Source organism: Corvus brachyrhynchos, unplaced genomic scaffold, assembly GCF_000691975.1.
Source record: "Corvus brachyrhynchos isolate BGI_N302 unplaced genomic scaffold, ASM69197v1 scaffold100, whole genome shotgun sequence".
NCBI classification, from domain to species: Eukaryota; Metazoa; Chordata; class Aves; order Passeriformes; family Corvidae; genus Corvus; species Corvus brachyrhynchos.
The window spans coordinates 693,240-715,923 of NW_008236230.1; positions in this window are offsets into that span (position 1 = coordinate 693,240).

Consider the following 22,684-nt stretch of genomic DNA (forward strand, 5'->3'; position numbering starts at 1 on the left):
TGCAATCATAAGTGAAATCTTTATGTTTTTAATACCAAAAGAGGAATTAAGACCTGCTTAGACTGGAAAAACAAATGTTGACTAAAATGTTGGTAAGAATTTTAATACAAAACTTGTGAACTCATGCCTCCTGGACACCCACGAAAACATCCCCTGTAGCTCAAACTGACTCAAAGTTCTGTGACTCAAAGCATTTCTGCAGCAATGAGATTAAATTATTAACCTGAACTGAGTTGCAAAACACAAGCACCTGTGCAGTTTGACCCTAATCACACTGCTTTTAGACTGGAACTAGATCTTACCTTGCTGACACCATCACAGAAAATGACCGAAAATAAAAAGGTTAAAAAATCCCAAACTGATATTAACAATAAGAAAGTTAAAACTTGTTGAACTCTCCAGAGCTTGTGAGGGAGGGTGAGACAGGGAGATACAAGTGCTTCAATAAATCATAATGGATTCATATTTAAAGTTAAGTTGACACTGCTGCTAAACCACCGGATTGGGATTCAGGTTTGGGCTTCACTGCTGCCTGTGTCATAGACACATAATGTGATTTTAGATCACCCGCCATTATCTTAGTTCATTTAGATATGGGCATACATATTTACAAGAGATTAATTAGGTGCTTATGTGAGGCAGGTGCTTAAAGCACCTTCCTCAGTCAGTGCAAATCTTACTCTGTCTCCAATACTACAGCATAAAATGGGAATAAAGGCGTCTTGCATACACATTTTCCTCTTTGTATTTTCCACATTTCAAGGGCCCTTACCGATTCCCTTGTCCCCCGTTCTCTTTGTACATCACCTAGCACAAAAACTCAGGATTATTATAAAGCCTGGGGACCTTTAAATAGAGTGATATACCAGTAAGTACTTAGTACACTCTCAATAAAGTCTCTACCAGAACAATTTCTCACGGTTAGCAACAACCTTTGGTGAAAGACAACATGTCAGTGTACTCTCAGGGAATTTGGACAGTTTTCTAATTAATTTCTGAACATTTGTAGCACAAACCAAGCATCCATAAATTATGCTTAGAGTATTTGGAACACTTCCAACCTCATTTACTTCTCTTCTACCTCTTCTTTCGCTAGAAGAGTCAGATATGTTTAAAATCATACAACAAAAAATATTTCTTTTTAGAACACTTGCAGCAATTACCATTTTTATAAAGCTTTTTATTTTATGCTTAGGGTTTGTCCTCAGTTGATCTTGTTTCAGGTCAAGAAGTGACCCAACAAATGCAAGAAGCAGATACTCTAGACTTCCTTCTCAAGTGTAGCTCAATATAAGGCATGTTAATGGTAAAGTCTCTTGAGAGCATTTATGAGACAGAAACACTTGAAGGAATTATTCATACACTTGTTTACATTAGTACTTATAGCATTACCCTGAAAATGAGCTCTTCACCACATGAAATCCACTGTACCTATAAAATGTTACATCGAAAGCAAACCAATCAAATAAACAGTGCAGGACTATTTCAGATTATCTACTTGCACTGTGGCACAATCCTACTTAGGTCTGTCAGTTTAATTCAGGACTTAAGTGAAAGGTCTTGGTAAGAGACTCATTCGAAGTCCACATTGCATAGCTCACAGCATATCGACAAGACTTCTCCTTTCACAGTGCTGTAGGAAGTAAGGCCAAGGTTGTCCTGCTGTGGGTCCCAAGCACATCAGTTTTCTCAAATGACCCATTTTATTTGCAGATTTGAGAGTTAAGGGGGAGCACCAGGTACTTTCTGGAAAATTACTTCATCTAATTGTCAGGTATTTCATTAAGAAAAACACCACCAAGACAAACTCTCCTCCCACAGCTGGTTGTGGGGGCTTCCTTCCTAAAACTCAGAGGTCGCCTGCCCTGACAGCCACAATTATGTAAAGTGCTGCAGTATAAAGCAAAGACTGAGGCAGTCAAATCAAACAACCAGATCCATCTAACACAACACCACTCATTTCAATTCCACATCTATATTAAACGTCATCTTTACTATGGTCTAATGCTGCCTTCACACTACACCTCCTACACAGCAAGCACTTTCCCTAGCTCAGTTACCAGGCTCGGTGTATAGACCCTGTAAAAGTCATTATGGCAATGTAATTTCTAGTACTTGCATTGTCACTATAGCAAAATCTCACAGGGATCAGACCCACTTATGGTCTTAACTAAAACTAGCCATCTGACTTAATTAACGTTTAGAATTCATCAAACCTTGCAGGGCTCATACTGGGCTCTGGGGCAGCTTGGCAGTGCTCACATTGGACTCCTGCTGGGTCTACATCTCTGGTAGCAGCGTTTTTCCACTGGATGACACACTTGGTGTTAAAGCATAGGAAGAATGAAACTAAAAAAAAAATCAGTTTCACAATATCTCCACATTATGCAATGCACCAGACAGCACAGGCAGAACAGGAGGCAGAAATAGTAAGAGCAGCAGGAACTAAAAGAAACTCACATTACCCATATATATTTGCTCCATAAGTTGTAACCCAACAACAGTTGTATCTTTGTTAAATACCTTTCTGTGCAATACAAATTCTGAATGTGTTTTTGTTTCTCTCTATATATGCACATTGATATTAAAAGCAGCAAAAAGATTTGTTTCTGTGAAGGTAAAAGAGATGATGGAAAAGTTTTCCATAATTAGGAGTGATGTCAATAGGGAAACAGACTTCCATTTGGGCCATCCAAAACATCTAGATTTTTCAAGACCAAAGTTCTATGCTCAGAGCACTGAACACTGATGGACAGACAGCTGCTACTCATGGTCTTGACTGCTTCAGGTGGGTCTGGGGCAGACCTGTGGAACTAGGTCTCTTTATAACCTCTTTTTCCTTTGTGCCCTCATAGCACACAGTCTTCACACAAGCCTGCTTTGCATTTCTTCCTTCTTTGTACCCAAGTGGCAAGTTACCAAGTAATACTCAAGTAACCACCAGAGACACAGCATTCTTTCAGTGACCTTAATGTGTGATGGCTTGATTAATTAAACTTTATGAAGTGTTTTATTTTTCTGCTCTATGTGAAAATGTGGTTGAATGTAAAAAACCTGTTCATTAAGAACTATCATGAGATTAAATACTTCCAAAATGTTTAAACACAATGATATTGAGAAAAGAAAGCGTCAGCTGTATAAATATACTTTTCCAATGTGCAAGGTGCAATATAAAGGCAAACTTCAAATATTGAGCATGAATTTCCACTACAATTTGAGTTTTTACCTTCCTAAAGCTTCAAAAATTATTTTGTACTTTGATGTTCTCTGTTCCTCAGGGAATTAATTTAATTTTTTATTATTATTATTATTATTATTTATTATTATTATTATTATTGTTATTATGCAAAGCACCTTAAGTCCTACATTTGGTGATATTTGAAGACTCTAATATTGTTAAGACACAAAGCCTGTACATTCTTTTCACTGCTTACCAGTGGCTGCAGGCACTGAGAAGGAGCAATTCAAGTGCATGAGAAAGACAAAAATATGAAATTTCAACACAAGTCTTTGCTGAGAAACTATTCATTTCCTACAGGACAAACAACATATTTGGGGGCAGTGAAAATATGACAACTCTATCTATCAATCCAACCAAGTTTATCGTGAGGTTTAAGCATTTCTTAACTGTCAACCTATAACACGGACCAAGAAATAATAAACTACATTCTGAACCGTCTGCCAAAAGCGCACAGGGAAAAAAAAAAGATACAAAAGATGACTTCCAAACCATAAATAATATTTTTGCAGTCATACTTGCATCCTTATTCCTGAAACCAATTTAGAAAACAATTGGACAGGGCACCCTGGGAATAAAGAATCATTTGCCATTAGACTTTAATGTGTGATTACTTAGCAATGTAATTGAAAGCATGACTGTAGCTCATTGCCAGCTTTCTATTGCCAGGAGATTACATCGTAAATGATACAGAGCATTTAATGTCATTTTTTTTATTCCATACTTTTTGTGACAAGAAGTTTTGCTTAATATTTGAATTTGTTTTTCTTTCTCAAATACTGCAGGATCAAGGGTTTGTGGGAAGGAGCTGCGGTGAAGGAGAGGTGATAGGTCTCATTTCATCATTAACATGAGAAAACATAAGATGCTAACTAATTGCCATGATTGCATTGGCAGATTTGTGGTAGAGGCCAATGTCTGAATTTGGGCATATAAAACTAACACAGTGATGTACCTTTAGGACTCTATTTTTGGCTCTGATTCTGTGAATTAGAGTAAAATCCAAGAACTAACAGTGCAGCCTATATCTGTTGGAGCAACTTCCTAGAAATGTGTTGTTATACTGACTGTACCTCCTGGAGACCTGACCCAAATCATCGTACTCTACAAAGCCTCATGGTGTTTAAATGCTTGATCTTCAACCAAGGTAGCCCAAAGCCGGGTGGGCTTTTGGAGGAGTTGTGTCCTTTTACACCTGCAGAGACCCTAGACCTTCATTAAGAAGCTGTACTGACAGCTAAAGAAGAGCTACAGAAATTCAGGGCTCCCCTTTGCACAGAAAGCATTGACTCAGCAGAGTTTCCCTCACTTGTCTTTACACCCTTTCCGTCCAAGCGTCCTGTGACTTTAACAACTCTCACAACAAAAGTTCCAAAGGCTTTGCTGGTAAGGGGAGCTTGTTCTCCCAGATCATGGCTAACATGGCTAAGGCATCCTGACTATGTAACTCCTTCCTTCTCAGAGCCCATCTAGTTTGCAAAAATGACTCTCAAGAGAAAATAATTTAAAACTTCAAGGGTTTTGGAACCCTGAGATTTTTGCCCAGATAGACTGGGGTACAAACCATGCCTTGCTGGTCCTTGTATAAAGAACCTATGTCACTCCATCCACATGAGCCCCATGTCCAAGGAATTTGCCCAGCCCAGCAGTCCCTCTATACATACACCATAAACAAACACCATCAGACAAGTTCAGTAGAACCGTGCTGCCACAGAGCAATCATCAAATGCTATAGCATTCATACTTGATTGTTTGACGCCTTCAGATCGCCTGAGACATACATTTCACATTTTAAGGCCAGGGGTTTCTGGGATTTAAAGCCCACTCTGACAAGAGAATTCAAGAGGGAGTTGTGAGGAGTTGAAATCCACAGTGATTTCCTCTCCCTTGCAGCCCATTCTCACACGTTTTTCATCAATGAACAGGGAATGGAGCTTGAGTAAGGATTCTGGCATTTGGCTCACAGGCTTTGTTTTGTCTTTATCCTATTTTGCTGAATGTCAGATGACCACTGAGGCAATACAGAACTCCAAGAAGAGCAAATGTTTCAGAATAGGAATTATCATTCACGGGCAACAGTCTCTCTCCTCTGTCACACCACTAGTACTGAAACCAAGAAGGAAAGAATACAACATTAACTGCAAGGTGGAAAGCCTTCCTTCCAGAGGCTGATTCTGTGCTAGCTTTCCCTCCAGTAGAAAACATGACTGCATCTTGAGAGGGGCCCTTCAACTACAACATGCAATTAATTTTTCAAGAAAAACTTTTTATTACAAGAGTTCTTATAAAAATCATTTGCTTCCCAGCTGCTTTTACATAGTTTCTTAAACTGTTTTCATAGTTTGAGTGATTGGAACAAACCAGATTACTTCCCTCTAATTTGTCCTAGTGACCTACTGTATACATTGATAAAGGGGTATTTTTTTCTGCCTATAGCTCTGTTTTCACTGAAGAAAGCTATGCCAGTTGCATTAAAATACTTTTAACCTATTCAATTCATGACAGTGGAAGTACCAGAGCCTTCTGGGCTTTGTAATGTAATAGCATCCCTTTATCACGTTGAATAGTTTATTGGAACCAGCTTGTACAGATGATTTAGTTCACCATAGTGAGGCCACAACTGCAGGGCTCCAATCTCTGTTTGGGGACTCTTCTGTAATTTTCAGTGTTTCTAGTTTGGCCTTCAAATGGGTTTTCTTTTTGGGGTGTTTTCTGGTTGTGTTTTTTAATGGCATTAGAGGGGTTTGTGTGGTTTCTGTGGGTTTTTTTCTCTTTGCTTCCTTTTAACTAATTTTTTCATATAAATTCAGCCAAAATTTTCAAATTTTGCCCTCTTTCTAGATATATTCTTAAGATAAGACCTGATTCAGATAACATGCATTTTGTGAACACATGATGGCCACTCATTTTCATCAAAACAGGAACTGGTTTTGTCCAACACAAGGCAGAAGCATTTGCTAGCTCTATTTTATATAGAAATACTAATATAAGAAATATTACTAGGACAACTGTCCTTACTCTGTAGAAAAGGACAACCATATCAGAGATCTGAGACTGCACATGGACTGGGTCAGCTAACGAACCTGATGACTTCATGTAGCAGCCACCACCAATCACATGCACCTAGCATGGCTCCTAGCATAAGTCTGTGAATTTTAACCTACTTTTTGCTATGACAGGCACAAATGAAATATGACGACACACTTGTCCCAAAAAATCACTTTTCACGTGCTCAGAGTAGTAGATGGCCAAACTATGCAAATAGCCTGTTGATCATCAAGCAGTACTAAAGTGTCCGGAGTTGTCTGGAACAAGCAGACTACGAGCACCGCCAATAGAATGTGCATCTGTGAGCAAAATCCACTTCACCTTTACACTATCATTTGGGCTTAAACCATGACACTTTGGCAGAAGAGAGCATTCCTTCCAGGGCATTTAATGGAATCCAGGCACATGATAATCTGCTGCTGATCTCATAATACGATTCTGTGTTTGGGTATATTAACAGTCACATAGATAAAAGACTCTCTTTCAGCCTACAGATGAGTATGCAAAAAACATAACTTTCTACAATTTTTGTTATTACATTTACATACGAAAGCATTTTAATTGCATTACAAATCAAGATTTACCATGAATATATAGAAAACATCCAAGCAGTCTCTGTGTTGCTTCGAAAATTTTTCCTAAATGGTAGGCTTTCACAAACTCTAGTCCGAGGTTTGCACTGGTACCAAAGTGAGATTCTTACCTCAAAAATATGTAGCTGCCTCCTCTACCTTGAGCTGCTAAGCAGCATGGATTTGACTCAGTTTCATTTGCCTTTGAAGATTTCCTAAAAACACTTGCCTAGTGCACTTCTCCATCTCCTTAGTAATTTTGATAAGGGGAAGGCAAAATACAGGGAATTTTGCATCGTTTATGTAAAGACATTCCATGATAAGAAAGGGGGTTGGGGGGTGGAAGAAGGTAATTTTGAGTCTGCTATTTTTTCCCCTCCAGAAGAAAATTTGGCAGTAGAAAAGTCTGAGGCCAAACTTATAAGGCTTGCTAAGCACTGCAAAAGAAAGGAGGAGTGAAGATGAGATGAAGGAGAAGACACTAATTGGTGGTGACTTTCCAGATGCGTGCTGGCAGAAAAAAGAGAAGTCCTGCAATGAAAGGACAAAAAGCAGCAGTTACAAATAGCAACAAGAGAAATTCCAATTGTATATGTATAAAAATATTGCTCACAATAAGCATGGCTAAGCACTGAAACAGTTGCCCAGAGAGAGAGAGAACTTTGCACCTTGAGAATTTCCAGATCCTTTTCTAAGTGCCTGAACATCCTTATCCAAAACTGAACAGGGGAAGCTGAGCAGCCTTGAGCAAGCAAGACTAAATGACCTCCATAAATTCCTTCCAATCTGAATTTTCTATGATTCTTCTATTCCATGTCTACACACTCTCAGAGGAAGGGTGATAGTAGGGGTATATGGTTACAGGCTCTACAGTCACTGATACAAAAGTTAGTGGGTACTGTCACCAATACACAGTGTCTACCGTGGCTGAGAAAATTGAAGAAATTCAGCCAAAGACACCAAATGACAGACCCCCAAGAGAAAAAATTATTTCTGCTGTCTGGTGTACAATAATTATGTCCTGATGCAGAACCAGAAGAAATCTACACTGCTCTTGGAGAAGATATTGTTCTGTGTCTTAGAAAATGCAATCACAGCAGGCACAGAGATGGACATTCACTAAATCCAGAAGATGAAAAAAGAATTCATCATGTGTACATTAAAGAATTTCAACAGCTGTCCTTTTTTATGAGAATATTCGCCTCACAGTATTGTCACATCAACAAAGCTTTCAGTGTCTACTGTACAAGTACCAGTTGTGACCATCAGATACCCAGATCAGAGCTAATTCATTCTGAACTCCTGCCATTCTCTTCCTCTGCTTGACTTCTCTGGATCAGAGGATGCAAATTGCCCTGGATTCCATCAAATCTGAGTAGTTTGTCTAATATGGACAAATTTCTTCTGGTGACATCCTGGTAATTGAGACCACAAAACACATTATTCTATTGAGCTCCCATCACATATGAATCCAGGTTCACAGAATTAGAAGGCAAAGACACAATTCCAGTTGACCACGGAGCCTCCAGTATGTAAATTAGATTTGGCTAGTTCTGTGCAACAGAGCTATCAAGTAAACTGGTGAAACATACCATAAGAAACCAGATACAACAGCCTGAAGTAAACTACAGTTGGTTTGTCAAACTTTATAAGTACAGTTATGCTGACTGAAAAAAATTATCCCTGCCAGTTAGTCCAATTTGGGGAATTACTGGGGAATGTTAGCTCATGACTCAAAAGTTCTGCCATAGTTACAACACATGGAACGTATTAAGTGAATACTCCAAAATTCTTGTGGGATTCATTTTTTGTTATAGGTCATGACAGGATTTTTTATTTTCTCCCTTACAGCTTTTTGTCTTTTACTACCCGTATCACTGTACACCAAGTATAGACTGGTCCTGGAGAACTCTAACCCCTCTTTCTAAACTACAATGCATCAAACACCGCAACCTTCCCCAGTTCAACACCTATAAACCCACCAAAACCTCAGCCATACTACTTTGTGCTGATTTATTTCTCCCACATCTGAAGCGAATCAGTACTTGGCTGTCTATGGAAAACAGTCTTACTGCAAAGAACACATCACTAATTAAGCACTGGCTGATTTTAATTATCTGGACAGTTACAGAGAGGCAAAGTAATCTCCTACAGTACTGGCATAGATGTTCATAGCCCAATATGGTTTATCTATATCCACCTAGCCCCATTGAACTCTACAGAAATTGCTCTCACTGAAGAGAGATTCCCTCAATTTTAAGATACAGTCAAGATGCCCAGAATATTTTGGATTATCAAAGAGCCTTCTGGCACATTTAAAATAAGAACAGCAACATTAGTTTCATCACCATCATAAACGCGATAGTGGGAAATTACATCTAGGAGCTGGAACTGCATCAAAAAGAAATTCCTGTACAGCATCACTGTATACTCTTAAACCACTGCTAGCTTTTGCCCCAGAGACAGGATATACTTCAATGATGTGTGAAGTAATCTCTGTATACTTTGCACTTAGGTTTACAATTCTCTTTGTCATTCCTCAAGATAAAATGGCACTAGCCAGAGGAAAGAGGACATTTCAAGAGTAGGGTGGTTTGTGTTGGTTTTTCAGTTTTGTTTTGTTGGGGTTTTTACCTCTATTTTTTGGTCCATGCGTCCAGTTGGTGGAGACTGGTATCTAGTCTTCCTTCTCTAAACAGCCTTCTATGGAGTTGACTGCTATGGATAAATGCTCCTCATCCTGGTATCTGCCAGCAGCACATAGACAGAGGTTTTCCCCATTATCATAGAAAATTCTCTGAGTAAGGTTAGACTGGATATTGGTAGCTTCCTCTCTGCAGTTCCACTCCCAAAGCATTAGAGGAGTCATCCCCGTAATTGTTAAACAATGGAATAATTTCCTAAAACTGTAGCAGCAACACTTTGATGGACACTGTAGAAGCAAACTAGCATAATGTGGTTTTTATTTTTTGAAGTTCTGTTACATGTACTGCAATAAAATATCCTAATGAGATCTCTGGAGACATATATCCTATTGAGGAACATGTGCTGAACAAACCACACCAAATAGTATTCCTTCAGTATGCTGGAAAAAAGGGAAAACATTTTTCATTCATTCACCACTCCAGTTCAATGCTCTATCAACTGGCTGCTATTGGCATGTCTGCTCTGGTAAATTTTGCCTCTACTTGTTCCTGATACCTCTGCTACATAAAAAGCCCAAGCACAAATTTAAAACAAAGTAAATATCTAGGTTTCACACCAGATTGGTCTAACACACTTACTTCGAGCACAATTATCACCTTTTATGATTTGGTTTAATCTCCTCAGAAAGAGGTCTAAGGTTGGCCAAAATCCTATGAGCTACATACAAGGCACTGGGTACATTCAGAGACCAGCATTTCTATAGCTGATAAAATATTTCCACACAGCCAAAACCACCACATATTGCTGAAACCATGCTTAATGTTAATCCATTTTACAGTAAACTAACAAATGATACAGATGTCTTCCTTCATCACACCAGTGTTAAGTGTGTGATTAATTCATATGAATTTAAAAGTAACTTCTAAAACACCTTGGTTAGCTCTAACTTTTAGCCAATAAGTCTCTTCAGAATATAGTTGCCTATGGAGCTATATAGATCCACACTATGTGGAGACTTTCTCTCAGGAACCTTGGTAGACCTCCAAAATTAAGATCAAAACCTTATATTTTGTATCCACAAAACCAGTATTAAGAGTGGCTAACTCTTAGGACTATCTCCCTTTGAGATGGATAGACACCATTTTTTGGTCAGGGTGTCTCTTTAGAGTCCTACTGATGGCATCAAATGATGACTAAAATCATCAAATTTCAAATCATCCCTAGCGCCGCACTGCACAAGGTGATGAGCAGCCATGATGCAGCAGAGGTGATATAATGCAATATCTGTCAAAGCAACATTTTTCCAGCCCCTATTGACGCTGCTTCATTAAAGTAATTCTCTCCTACTGACATTACTGCAACAGTGGCAACCATAGAGAGCTAACATTTGCCAAAAAAAAAAAATCACAAAGTCACCAGTAGACACAATGCAAAAGTAATTCACAAAATGTTAAATACTTCTGTCCATCAAGAACCTGCACCCTTTTGACAAGGACCTTATTTGAAAAATACTTGATGGTCATGATTTGAGTTTGAAAAATGGCATCTTTTTTTCTTTCCCTTCTAACTGTGTATATGCATGTATCAACATTGATGCATCTGTTTCAGAAGAAAATACAATTAGGAATCCCTGTGGAAAGCTGCCTTCAGTTGTGTCTTCACAATTTATGTCTTTGATATAGATTTTAGTGACACAAACAGTATTATTGATGTTACCATCTACAACAGAGACCAAGTAAAATATTTTAAATAATGAAAAATGCTTGAAGATTCTTTCTTGTATGCCATAACCAGAAAATCAGCATTAAATTGAGAAACTCCTCTCACTTCAGATACTCCTCTGCAATTAAAGTGTACTGTCTCTAAATGGAAGAAAAGAATCAGTCAAGAATAATCAAGTCTCTAACAGGTTTTGGAAAGGTACAGAGCTGCTGTAAAGATTCAATTATGTATTTTTTTTAAATAAAATGGAATCACTTAAACCTGATAGTGCATGCTGACAAGCTACAGCAGATTGACAGAATAGTTTGGACAGACTATCAATCCAAAGCTGTTGAGGTGAACATTGTCCTTAGTAGAGCAGGCAAAAATAATTTAGGAGACACTAGGATTTCACATAGAATCTGATCAGAAGTTTTCCAGTACGATTTTTTAAAAATAAAACTTCTCTTCAAAAAGGTAAACTGTCAAAACAAGCAAGCTTCTTTGAAGGGAAGGAAAGGTTAAAATTATAGTTTCATTATTGACTTTTTTTAATATAGTATCCTGTGAATTTTCCTTTCAGAGTGAGGAACTGAAAGGGGTGAAACACTGCAGTGATTTGGGAATTTGATAGAAGTGCACTACTTCAGAAGTGGAAATAAAAGACAGCTGTTCCTACCCATCCTGGCCCAGGACACTTGGACATCCTCTTCCTATCTTCCCTGCTGTCAAAAGTGCAGTGAGGGCAACAATACACTTGCACCAGCTTCAGTGTGCCAAGTCACAGGCAAAGAGAAAAGTAGGTAAGCAAGAAAACAAACAAAAAAATCAAGAGCACCAACTGCCTCAGGGAGGGAAGGAAAATTAGGCTATTGTTGTTATGAACTGTTCCTAAAGATACTTCAAAAATGTGCTTAAGGGTGTGGCATAAATCCTTATTAGGCAAGAAAATGAATGCCATAATCCTCTGAACACTGCTTCTTGGCTACAAACATTTAAAACCAAAACACATTTTTTTCACGTTTTTATCTGCTTCTTACCTGGCCTAATATACCAATAGTTAATGAGAAATTAAAGATCTGTGCCTTTGGTTGTTGTTGCTAATTAAAGAACAAAGTAGAATATTTTCATCTGCATCCATGATTTAAACAGTAGTTGAGCTTAAATAGGAATTATCTAAGGATTGCAGGGTTTGTCCCACTATGTTACCTATAATTACTCTTAACCTACATAAGTAAGATAACAGTATCCCCAAAGTAAATGAGATGTCAGCCTTCAGCTTGTTTCAACAGCCTGCTCAACCCATTGAAGGTACCGAAAATCTCCACTGACTTCAATGGACTTTGGATCAAACCCGTAAGTCTTTAAAGTATTTTGGATTAAAGTGGATTTTGGCAGTTCTCCAAAGAGAAAAATACTTAAGAGCAGCAGAGGGGTTCCTGGGAATTGTTAGATGACAGGTTTTCCTATAGCAACAGTCTTTCTTTACAGTGTAAGTGTACCAAGCCTGGCATTCATTGAAAAAAAAAGCAGTCCATTATAAGAATCTATTTGTTTTAGCATAAGTATTGTGCCTATTTAAGTGTCTGGGTATTTATCTTTAGGGGCGAGAAAAGCTTTATGGATAGCTAAACACACTCTTAATGCAGGTTAAAGTATCTTCTCTTTAATGTTTTTAAGGTTTAACTTTAATGTATGGCATTATTACTTTGTCGAAGAGAAATTAAACATAGTGCAGTGGAATCTAATGGCACATGATGTATCTAATCAAAGCTTAAGAGAGAGAATAATGCTTTATGGATAAGAGCTGCCACTCAAATTGCAGCATTTTGTATTCCTTTAAATGAATAGATGTTAAGATAATCACCATTTCATGACTGATATCTTAGTATTGTATTAACAGTCACACATATATGCAGGTCACAGCTTCAGGGCTTGTGTTCCCCACCTCTGCACCCCCTGGACTGTTCCAAGTTCTGGAGAGAAAAGTGAAGAAAGCACCGTGTGATTTGTAAGCCTTGAAATAAGAAAATTTCTTTCATTTGTTTTTATCATTCAATCTACATAATGATTTTCAACAGGCCAGCTTCTAGATGCTGTACGGTGCTTACCTCTCACTGACAGCAAGTGGTGGAGATCCAGTGAATGTCAATATTGTCAGTGATTTCACTGGAATGAGCTGTAGGAGCATTGGATTGGATGACATTTTCCAGGCCACCAAGGCTATCCCAGCTGCTAAGTCAGGCAACTGAAGCCCAGGCATGGCCATTACATTACTACTATCAACTTTTTTCATTCTAACTTCTAAAGGATTTAGAAGGTTTTGGGTTTGTTGGTGTGGTATTTGTGTTGATTTTTTTTTCACTCCCACTCTGCCTATCAGAGAGATGTTCCAGAACCTAAGTTCTCGTATAGAACAGAAACGTCTTTCTAATTTCCATTCTATTGAATTTTTGGCTGTTTTATATCCATTTATTCTTATGCCAGTGTTGTTCATTCTTCCTTCCTGGCTTTTATTTCCTGATATATAAAGACAGCACTGATATCTCCCCCCAGAGCTTTAGGCATAAAAGGGTGATTGTGCAGTAAAGTCTAGAGCTGAGCAGCAGAAGATACATCCACTGCTGAGCTGTTCATCTTTCCTTAGGGTGGTGGTGTGCCAGCTTCAATTAGCCAACTTAGTTATATACAAGAATACAAATCAGTCCTTGTCTAAAGATGTTACATTTTATATTGTCTATATTTCTTTAAAACCTACTAGCTTCACATCCTTTTTATTTTGCAGCTTTGGGCGTTTTTAGGGGCAACAACTGACAAATTTCTACAAGAAAATATTAGTGTCCATGTGATCACAGAACATTTAAAGATGAAACTAAAATGTAGAAATTTCTCTGTGAGAGAAGAAAGCAATGGAGAAAATTGACATTTTTTGTTTTATTTCTTACCAGAGATGAACAATTTCACTTTTCTATTGGTCAGTACAGCTGTGACTGAGGAGTTCCTGCTTCATCAGCTACCCAGCCTGGCTAATCAAGTGAACAAGGACCATTTCCATGTTTCTGACTTTCAGAGGTTATGTCATACTTACTGATATGTAGAAATTAACATGAATAGCTAGAAATTAACATGAACAAAGGAGAAAGTGACACAGTTCCAGCAAATACACCAAAAAACTAACAGAAGAAAAATCCCCAGCTGCACGCCTCTTCAGGTGAGGTTAAATGCAAAAGAAACTGTAATCAAAGTCAGAGGAATTCTACTCATCATCTACTAAAAATAGTATAATCATCCAAAGATCTAAGGCCTTCATGTTCTGAAAAGCAGGACACAAAACATGCTAAATCAAAGATTGTTTCCTTGGAGCACACATTTTAAAGTATTACCTTTAAGGAGGCTAAAAAGTAAGTTTCTTATTCCACTCCATTAAGAGATCCTCCCACTGGGCTGCCATCCAATTGCAATTGATACCCCTTATAGTTCAACACCTTGACCTTCTTGACACAAAAGTCTCTTGGTAATTCTGTTTTAAGAGATGCACAGATGAAAGAGACCAGGCAAAAAAGAAGTGGGAGGGAATTGTACACTAAGCGTCAAATGTCACTTTATTGAATCTGGGGAAAGTGTAAAATTTCCACTTCTTTCCTCAAGCCTACATTGCAGCTGGAATGAACAAAAATGAGGATGTACCACTTTTTTAAGAACTCAGTACTTGCGTGATGCCTGCCAACACTGTCTGGAAAGGCAGTAGTCAATCTGCTGAGGTGTGCTTCCCTAAACAAACAAACAAAAACCAGAAACACTCACAGACACAAACAAACAAATCCTCCCCTCCTTCCCTCCTGCCTCCCTCACCCCCCCAAAAAAACAACCACCAAAAAATTCCACCACCCATTATGAGTTTGTTCTATAATCCAGAGTTATGGATGTATTTATGGCTTTAAAAAGACTGTATAAAATCTTTCTGAACAATTCAGCAGATCAGTCAACCCATTGATAAACTTTCAATAACGCGTAAAAGGGTTATGGAAAGACCTTATATTTTCAGATAACCAAGTAAGAAACAAAACCACAACAAAATTAGTAGACTGACACACTGGCAATGTGCCATGAACTCAGGCATCAGAAAATTTTCCTCCCCACTCTTCCAGATATTTATAAAAATATGCAAGTCAAGGATTCTTACGCTCATCTAAGGGGGACCTTTCTCAATGTTCCACTCACAAGTGGATGAATACATGCACAGTAGGAAACAGGCTCTCAATGGTTTTATCCCCTTTATGAATACAGTGCCAACAACTACCTAGTATCAGACTATTAGCAATTATTATACCATCTAAATATAAAGAAATTTCAACCAAGAAATAAAATTCAATAAGTAGAATTAACCTTTTAACCACTACATAAATATATATACATATGTCTATAAATGTTTTTTCTTATTCTAGTCCCTCAGCTCTATTTCTTATGAAGCTGGATGAGTCACCTAAGTGATTAGCAATTACATTTAGGCAATAGTATTTCCCACAAGTGTATTTCAAACTGTTTAAGTGTTTAACTTAAAAATTCATAAATCTACCCATGAACAACACTAATACACTACCAGCTTTACTAACAGGCAAAGAGACACAGAAGATCAATTTATTTAATCCTTGATCAAGCCATACTCTTGGAAAAGCCAACGATATTTTGGTGCAATAAAGGTGTATACACAACTTATCAGATAATGTTAAGCATATCTAATACCACCCACAAAGTCAGTGACTGTAAATGTCGGCAAATGTACAGAAGTCTGGATTTTACCTTAGTACCCTGAGTAAGTTGAACTGTATAGCTCTAAGTTCTTAAATCACCTGGCAGGCCATTTGTACTTCAGAAGGGTGTGAATTATGATTCTTTGACTCCTTATGTTTTCTTCCTTACTGCAGAGCTGCTCTAATGACTTATATCTTGGGCACTACCACAAGATGGATGTTTTAGAGCATTTGCAATGGGAAGGGAATGTAGTAGTGATTCTTAAATGACTGCAAGAAATACTTTCAGTGTTTTAGAGCATGAGGATGAAAATACTTAACAGGATTCTTTAATTTTTTTTTCAGCTTTCCTATTATAAAACACAATTAATTAAACAAAAGGACCTAAATCGGCAATATGGAAAGTGAAGGCTACAGAGATATCTTAGTACTGATGTAGCATGTTAATATAAATGCAGCCCTTGCTAATATTAAAAACGTGCTTATGAAATATAAATGATTTTCTTTACATATAGTTGTTACCCTTGTAAGTATCCAAATAAGTGCAGAAACAATTTTCAAATAACACTTTTCTTGAAATATGTACAGTAAAAATTATGATATTTGTTATTTGTATTGTGTTGATTCACATGTCCTTTACTCTCTACCACAAATTTAATATTATCCATCTGTGGATCCATCTATTTTACAGGTGCAACTTGTTCTGGAGATAAGGCAGAATCAATTTCCATTGTACAAACAGCAAGAGGGAAGGAATGAAGAATGACTAGGAAAAAACCCTCATACTTTAGAAATTGATGCTGGAGAGATTTGCAGCTTCCAGGAACTAAAGTTCACTGTGAGTTTCTTTCCAAAACAACTTCCTTCAAACATCATAAATTCAATGCAAGACAGGCTTCGGAAACCCAGGTAAAGAAAGGTTTGTGGTCTGAACTAAATGAGAGCCAGACAAGGACCATCAGTAAGGATTGTTGGTATTTGCACTGTGTGCCTAAGTTGCTCTGCACTGGCAGCCTTACAAGAAAAACTAACAGTTTACAAGGAAAACTGAGATATTTTGTCTCCTAGAAACATCCAGTCTCTACCTGCTCCAGACAGAAGCAGGGAGCATGAAATGTGAATGTGATTTCCCTTGGGACTACATATTACTACAAAAGACTGAGGCTAGATTCTTGACAGCTTTCTAGGATCTCATCACTTCGATCAGCTTAGAAGATTTCAAATCTCCTTGCATGATGAATTATAGATTAAGAACAGTATCTCCCATTTATTTTGTCCCCATTTATTTTGTCAGATCAGACCATGACTCTACCTCATATTTTCAAAACAATCAAAAGAAATCTTGGGGAAAAAAAGAAACCAAAAATATTAAAAAAATAAAGCAAAACAGGAGAAGGCCAACTAAGCCATTAATCTGTTCACCATAAAACAAAAACAGTTCTTAGGATCTAAAGTCACACGCAGCCAACTAGAAGAATCATAAATCATTGCCTCATAAACACTAGAGGCAATGGCTTGGTTGCACTGAAGACAGCAAGGTTTCTGCTACTGATCTTCAGCTACTGAGGTTTCACCTCATCTTTTGTGATCTCCTGGAACTAGTACCTCATATTACCACACTAGTCTGTCTAAGACAACATTTCTGCATGCAGAAGAAACCCATAATTCCTGCTCATTCATAGCAACCACAATTCAGTTAGTGTAACAGATGCCAGGGTTTAGCTAGGTTATCATCTGAAACAGGTTTAACATAGAGCCTATAATCAGCAGGATTCTTGGGAAAACAAATAGCCTTGAAGGGATAATCACTATTTGGAAGTCAAGTTATGTAAAACATATTTTCCCCTGTGTTATTGCTTCAAGTTGTTTGATTGCACCTAGTATGTGTAAAGAGTGGAAATTATAGAATCTTCACCCTGAGTGGTTTAGGCTCTGTTGTTGTAATAGCTACTTAAGTTTTAAAGGGTTTTCTTGCCTTTTTCTTTTGGTCTTTCTTCATGCAGGTAAAAGCTGATAGGAGCAAAGCAATGAGGCAGGATAAAGAAATTTGCAGCCAAGGAAACTCTGCCAATTTTCTAAAACAGATGCCAATGCTTTTGGCACCTTTTTGTAGTTGACTAAAAACTGAGTCCAAATTTATCATCAAAGAGCTAGCCAGGCATGCAGATTGCACACATATCACCCTCAAAGGGAAAGCCTACAAAGTTAAAAAAACTTCACAGTATCACTCTCTCTTAAAACACAGATCAAATAACCCTCCTTCCCTCCTCCCAGCACAGACAGCACTATCTAGTCCAATATACACACAATTGTATTTCTTTTTACTCTATTATTATCTATGTATATTGTACACGTAACAGACAATAAGATACACCAGAAGTAAATATAATAAATCCACACACACCAGTGTGTAGCTACTATTTACCCCCAAACATTCCCAGTGCAGAAACTGAACTAGAAAACGGGACCATCAATAGACCAAATATCCCCGCTCTACTACAGACAAACTACTTCTTTCACGGTTTCATCCTGTCAGGAAGAATGCCAAAGCCTGGGTCCCTGACTTTCTTCAAGCAAAACATTTCCTCACATGTATTCTTCAAGCAATTACTTAGAATTGCACAATATGACTACAATACCCCTACCCCTGGCTAGCCACGGTCTTCAAAGTACGTGTATTGTTGGATCAAACCCAATTTCCCACATGCCTAACTTTTGTTTATAAATAATGTAATTCTGCCTGTGCTTGAAGAGAGGTTAGGGAATGGGAGGTATGCATAAAAGGGTAACAGCCACTGTTTTTTACACTTCTGTTTCTTTCGCCCTTCTCTTTTCCTGCATTCTCAGTGTCAGCCAATAGCATGGAGCAAGCAGAAAAACCTTCACCTTCCAATCTGGACACAACGGTCCTGCTGCATTCCTAAAGCAGGCTGACAAGGTTTTCTTATGGAAAGAGTTGAAAAATGGAAGACATTTCTTAGAAAGAGCATTTTCTTGTACATACAGGAAATTAATACTGTTTTTACAGCTGTAATGTTTTAATTTTCTGACACGAGAGTGTGAATTCACCTCAGTCATGCTAGGATTACAACCCTGAAGCTTTGTATTGCATAATCATAATATGTACCAGAGTCATAATATAATGTGCATAATCATAGTATGATTAAATATATTAAAGGTACAAAAGAATGTCGAATAACACTGCTTTAACATGCTCTTTTAACAGACCACACCATACTTACTATGAGGCAGATGTTCAGCTGGGGCAGACTGTTATAACTCAACTCAAAACTAAGAAGTTAGCTATACTTAGCTTTGTTGAATGACTGAGGGGAAAAGAAAAAGGAGAAAGAAAAAAAAAGAGGGGAAAAAAAAAGAAAAAAAGAGTCTGGGGATTTGGTTTTAGTTTTGGTTTTATTTTTCTGTAACCACACTTACTTGACAATAAGAGGACAAACATTTTGAGAGTCTGATGTGTGTGCACAGTACACGCACACACACAGAATACTGAGTCCGGAAATGTTTCTGTACAGATCATACACGTAGCAACTTTCCAAGGTTCTGCTTGTTCTCTTACACAGGAATGTATTTTATAGACAAATAAAATATTATTCCTTTTTCATTATAGTTATCATTTCAGGAAAGCAGAGTGTTGCCAAAGTCACTTAATTTTCACATTCATTTTACAAGATGGAGATTACACTTTAAACAGATAAAAGAATCTAAATGAACTAGAACAGGCAAATACATTTTGTCAATTTTGCTCGAATGTTATTAACTCAGGAGGTGAAGGTCATGCTTCATGTCCTTTAAAAAAAAATAGCTTTCTTTTAAAATTGTATTTCTACTGTCTCATTCTGTAGAATGTTTTCCGAGATGGCTTTTCAATTTTCTCTAATTTTCAGATAAATAGACATACATACACCCCAAAAGTAACCTAACCCAAGACAACTACTTTAATAAGATACACATTCTCTATATCTTTCTTAATGCATCACACATGCAATAGTCTCCTAGGACCATGTCCTGCCCTCTGCTATACAGACAGCTTATTATTCAACATACGCAATGAATCATTAATGATGCACACCCGCAGAGGGGAAATCAGAATTAAGCCTTTAGTTGGTGTGTAATATTTGCTCTCAAACTTCATCTATCAGGAGCAATGGTACTTCACTTACCATTGCCAAAAAAACAAATTGGAAAAAAAAAAATTAAAAATTTATAAGGTCTATACCATTTCTGTCTGTGACCTCTACACCATGTATTAGGGACAGGTGTTATACTGAGTGCTTTCCTATTTCTGCTTGTGCATAGATGTAATCCAAGAGTTATATGTTCACGTGCTCAACGTCCATCTTTGGGAAGGGGCTATATTTCCAATACTCTCTCTCAAACAACCTCTATGCTCACAAAAGATTAAAAAGAAAAAAAAAAAAAAACAAGACAAAGAAATGGCTTTCTAAAAGTACAACTCAGAAGGCAATGCTAGAATATAACAATGACTCTGAGTCAGTAGTGACTGAGACAAATGATCCATTTAGCTTCTTCTGCTGTCTTGTCAGTCATCCCTACGGCTAAGGCAGCAGCACTTTTGGTTTTGTTTACAGGTATGACAAAGAAGCTTAGCTCTTTTGTCTACTTCTCTTTCATTACCACACCTGAAAAGACTGGAAGGGGTGCCCTGAAAAGGAGAACCTCAAAACATATCCAGTTCCCAGATACCAAGACTCATAACAAGTCACAATTTTCATTTTACAACTCCTGGAATTATTTTTCTGTCACATATATGTGTATTTATTTTTATGGAAAATAGGAAAAAACTTTTAGTAATTTGAACAAAACCTGCCTCTAGAACTATAATGTTTTCTTAGACAACTACTACTACAATATTTTGTCATAGGTGTCCAATTAAAAAAAAAAATAAACTGGAAAAAATCATAAAAATTTAACACAAAGAAATTAAAAACTCTTTCAATGTTCCTTAATGTTTTTTCTCTACATAGGTACTTTTGTAACTTGCTAAGCATGTATTATGGAAACCAAAGACCTTTCTTGATGTGCCCATAGACTCTTTAGGACCAGACTCCATACTACTAATAGAGCAGCACAGTAGAGTTAGACCCATTCATCTCTTTGCAGGCACTATTTGGATTCCCCGCATTAAAGCCTGGAAGTTTGGAGATGGTGCCCTCTTGTAATCCTTCCAAAAACTTTTGAGGAAAGGAAGCAGAAATTATAAGAGTGTTCTTCCAGGATATCATACACCCACATACCAAGCCAAGCCCAAAATCCCAAGATTTAAAATGGCTTTCATCACCTGTGCCTCTAACACCAGATGTATTGGATTTACCACACATTCTGCATAATTGATCAGCATCAGATCTGCACATCCAGATCAATTAGGTGTGCAATTAGCATTCTCTGCATATCATGCTGTACTTTGTCCATTCTCTTTCAATGGCTTAAGACACTTTTGAGAGAAAGTATAAACATTAGGCCTGCATCCCCTGCACCTGAAGCTTACCCCATATTTGGATAACCTTCAAACCTGGATCCCAGGAATGAAATATATTTGTGTATGAAATTATGTATATGTTCATGTTGAGACAGAAAGGATGAGTGATACTGATGGTTACACCCCTCTTTGAAGGTGCAGGCAAGTAGTTTCCAATAGCCACACCTTTCCTAATGTACATCTTCATCTTAAAACCTAAAGGAACGTGAGCAGCAAGGAGTTTGCTGCAACACTCCACAAAGCAGTATCCAGATATGAAAAGGGTAAAGAATACATTTTGTGATTAAAACACCCCTATGCCTACTGCTGCCCTAGAGTGGGGTAAAGGAGAAGGAGGGAGGAAAATTTTTAGATGGATATAGATTGTTGTCATAGCCTGAAGAATTATTTAGTAGTACAGTACATGTTTTTATCAGATCTACAACCAAAGATAAGTTCTTATTAACAGAGATAAAGTAGCTAGAGAATAAAGTGAACTGCATCAGTGCTGGGTAAAATTCACATCTCAGCCCAGGGCTAGCACCTTGAAGAAGCACCTCACTTGCTCAGTTCCTATAGATGATGAAATTAAGCTGAGAGGAAGAAGCCTGTGGGATCCACCACCTCACAGAAACAACTTTTCTGTTAAAAAACCTCAGCAGGCTGCTGGGCAAATCCTAATCCACGGTGACTTTATGCACAGGTACCACGCTGCTGGCAGATTAACAGATTGGTTTACAGCAAGATATTTTGGACACCTAACTGAGTCCTCCTGGTGAGCCCCTCCTGAGCTTTCTCATCTGCTACCAAACATGAGACAGCTGACAGGTTTTTAAATGATGAACTCCTATGGGTCACATTACTTAATTATACAGTACATCCAGGGATACGCACATGGGTCTTTTATGGTAAATGATATGACTGTCTTAAAAACTCATTAATATGTCATTAACCAAGCAGACATTTACTAATTAAACAATTAGCCCCTCTCTTCTATTCCTTTGTTCCACTCAGAGGTGCTCATTTACTGTGATCCCCGATCCCCCCTCAGATTTTTTTTTCTTTTTTAATTTCTTTTTCAGGAAAACTTAGTATCTATAAAACATTTCCTTTGCTTTTGTCTCAGTTTAGTCAAATGGGAAACCAAAACAAAGTCTAGATTCCCAGCTGGTGAAAATCACCTTTATTTCATGGAAGTCAAAGGAGTTATGGTGATTTACCCCACCTGAGG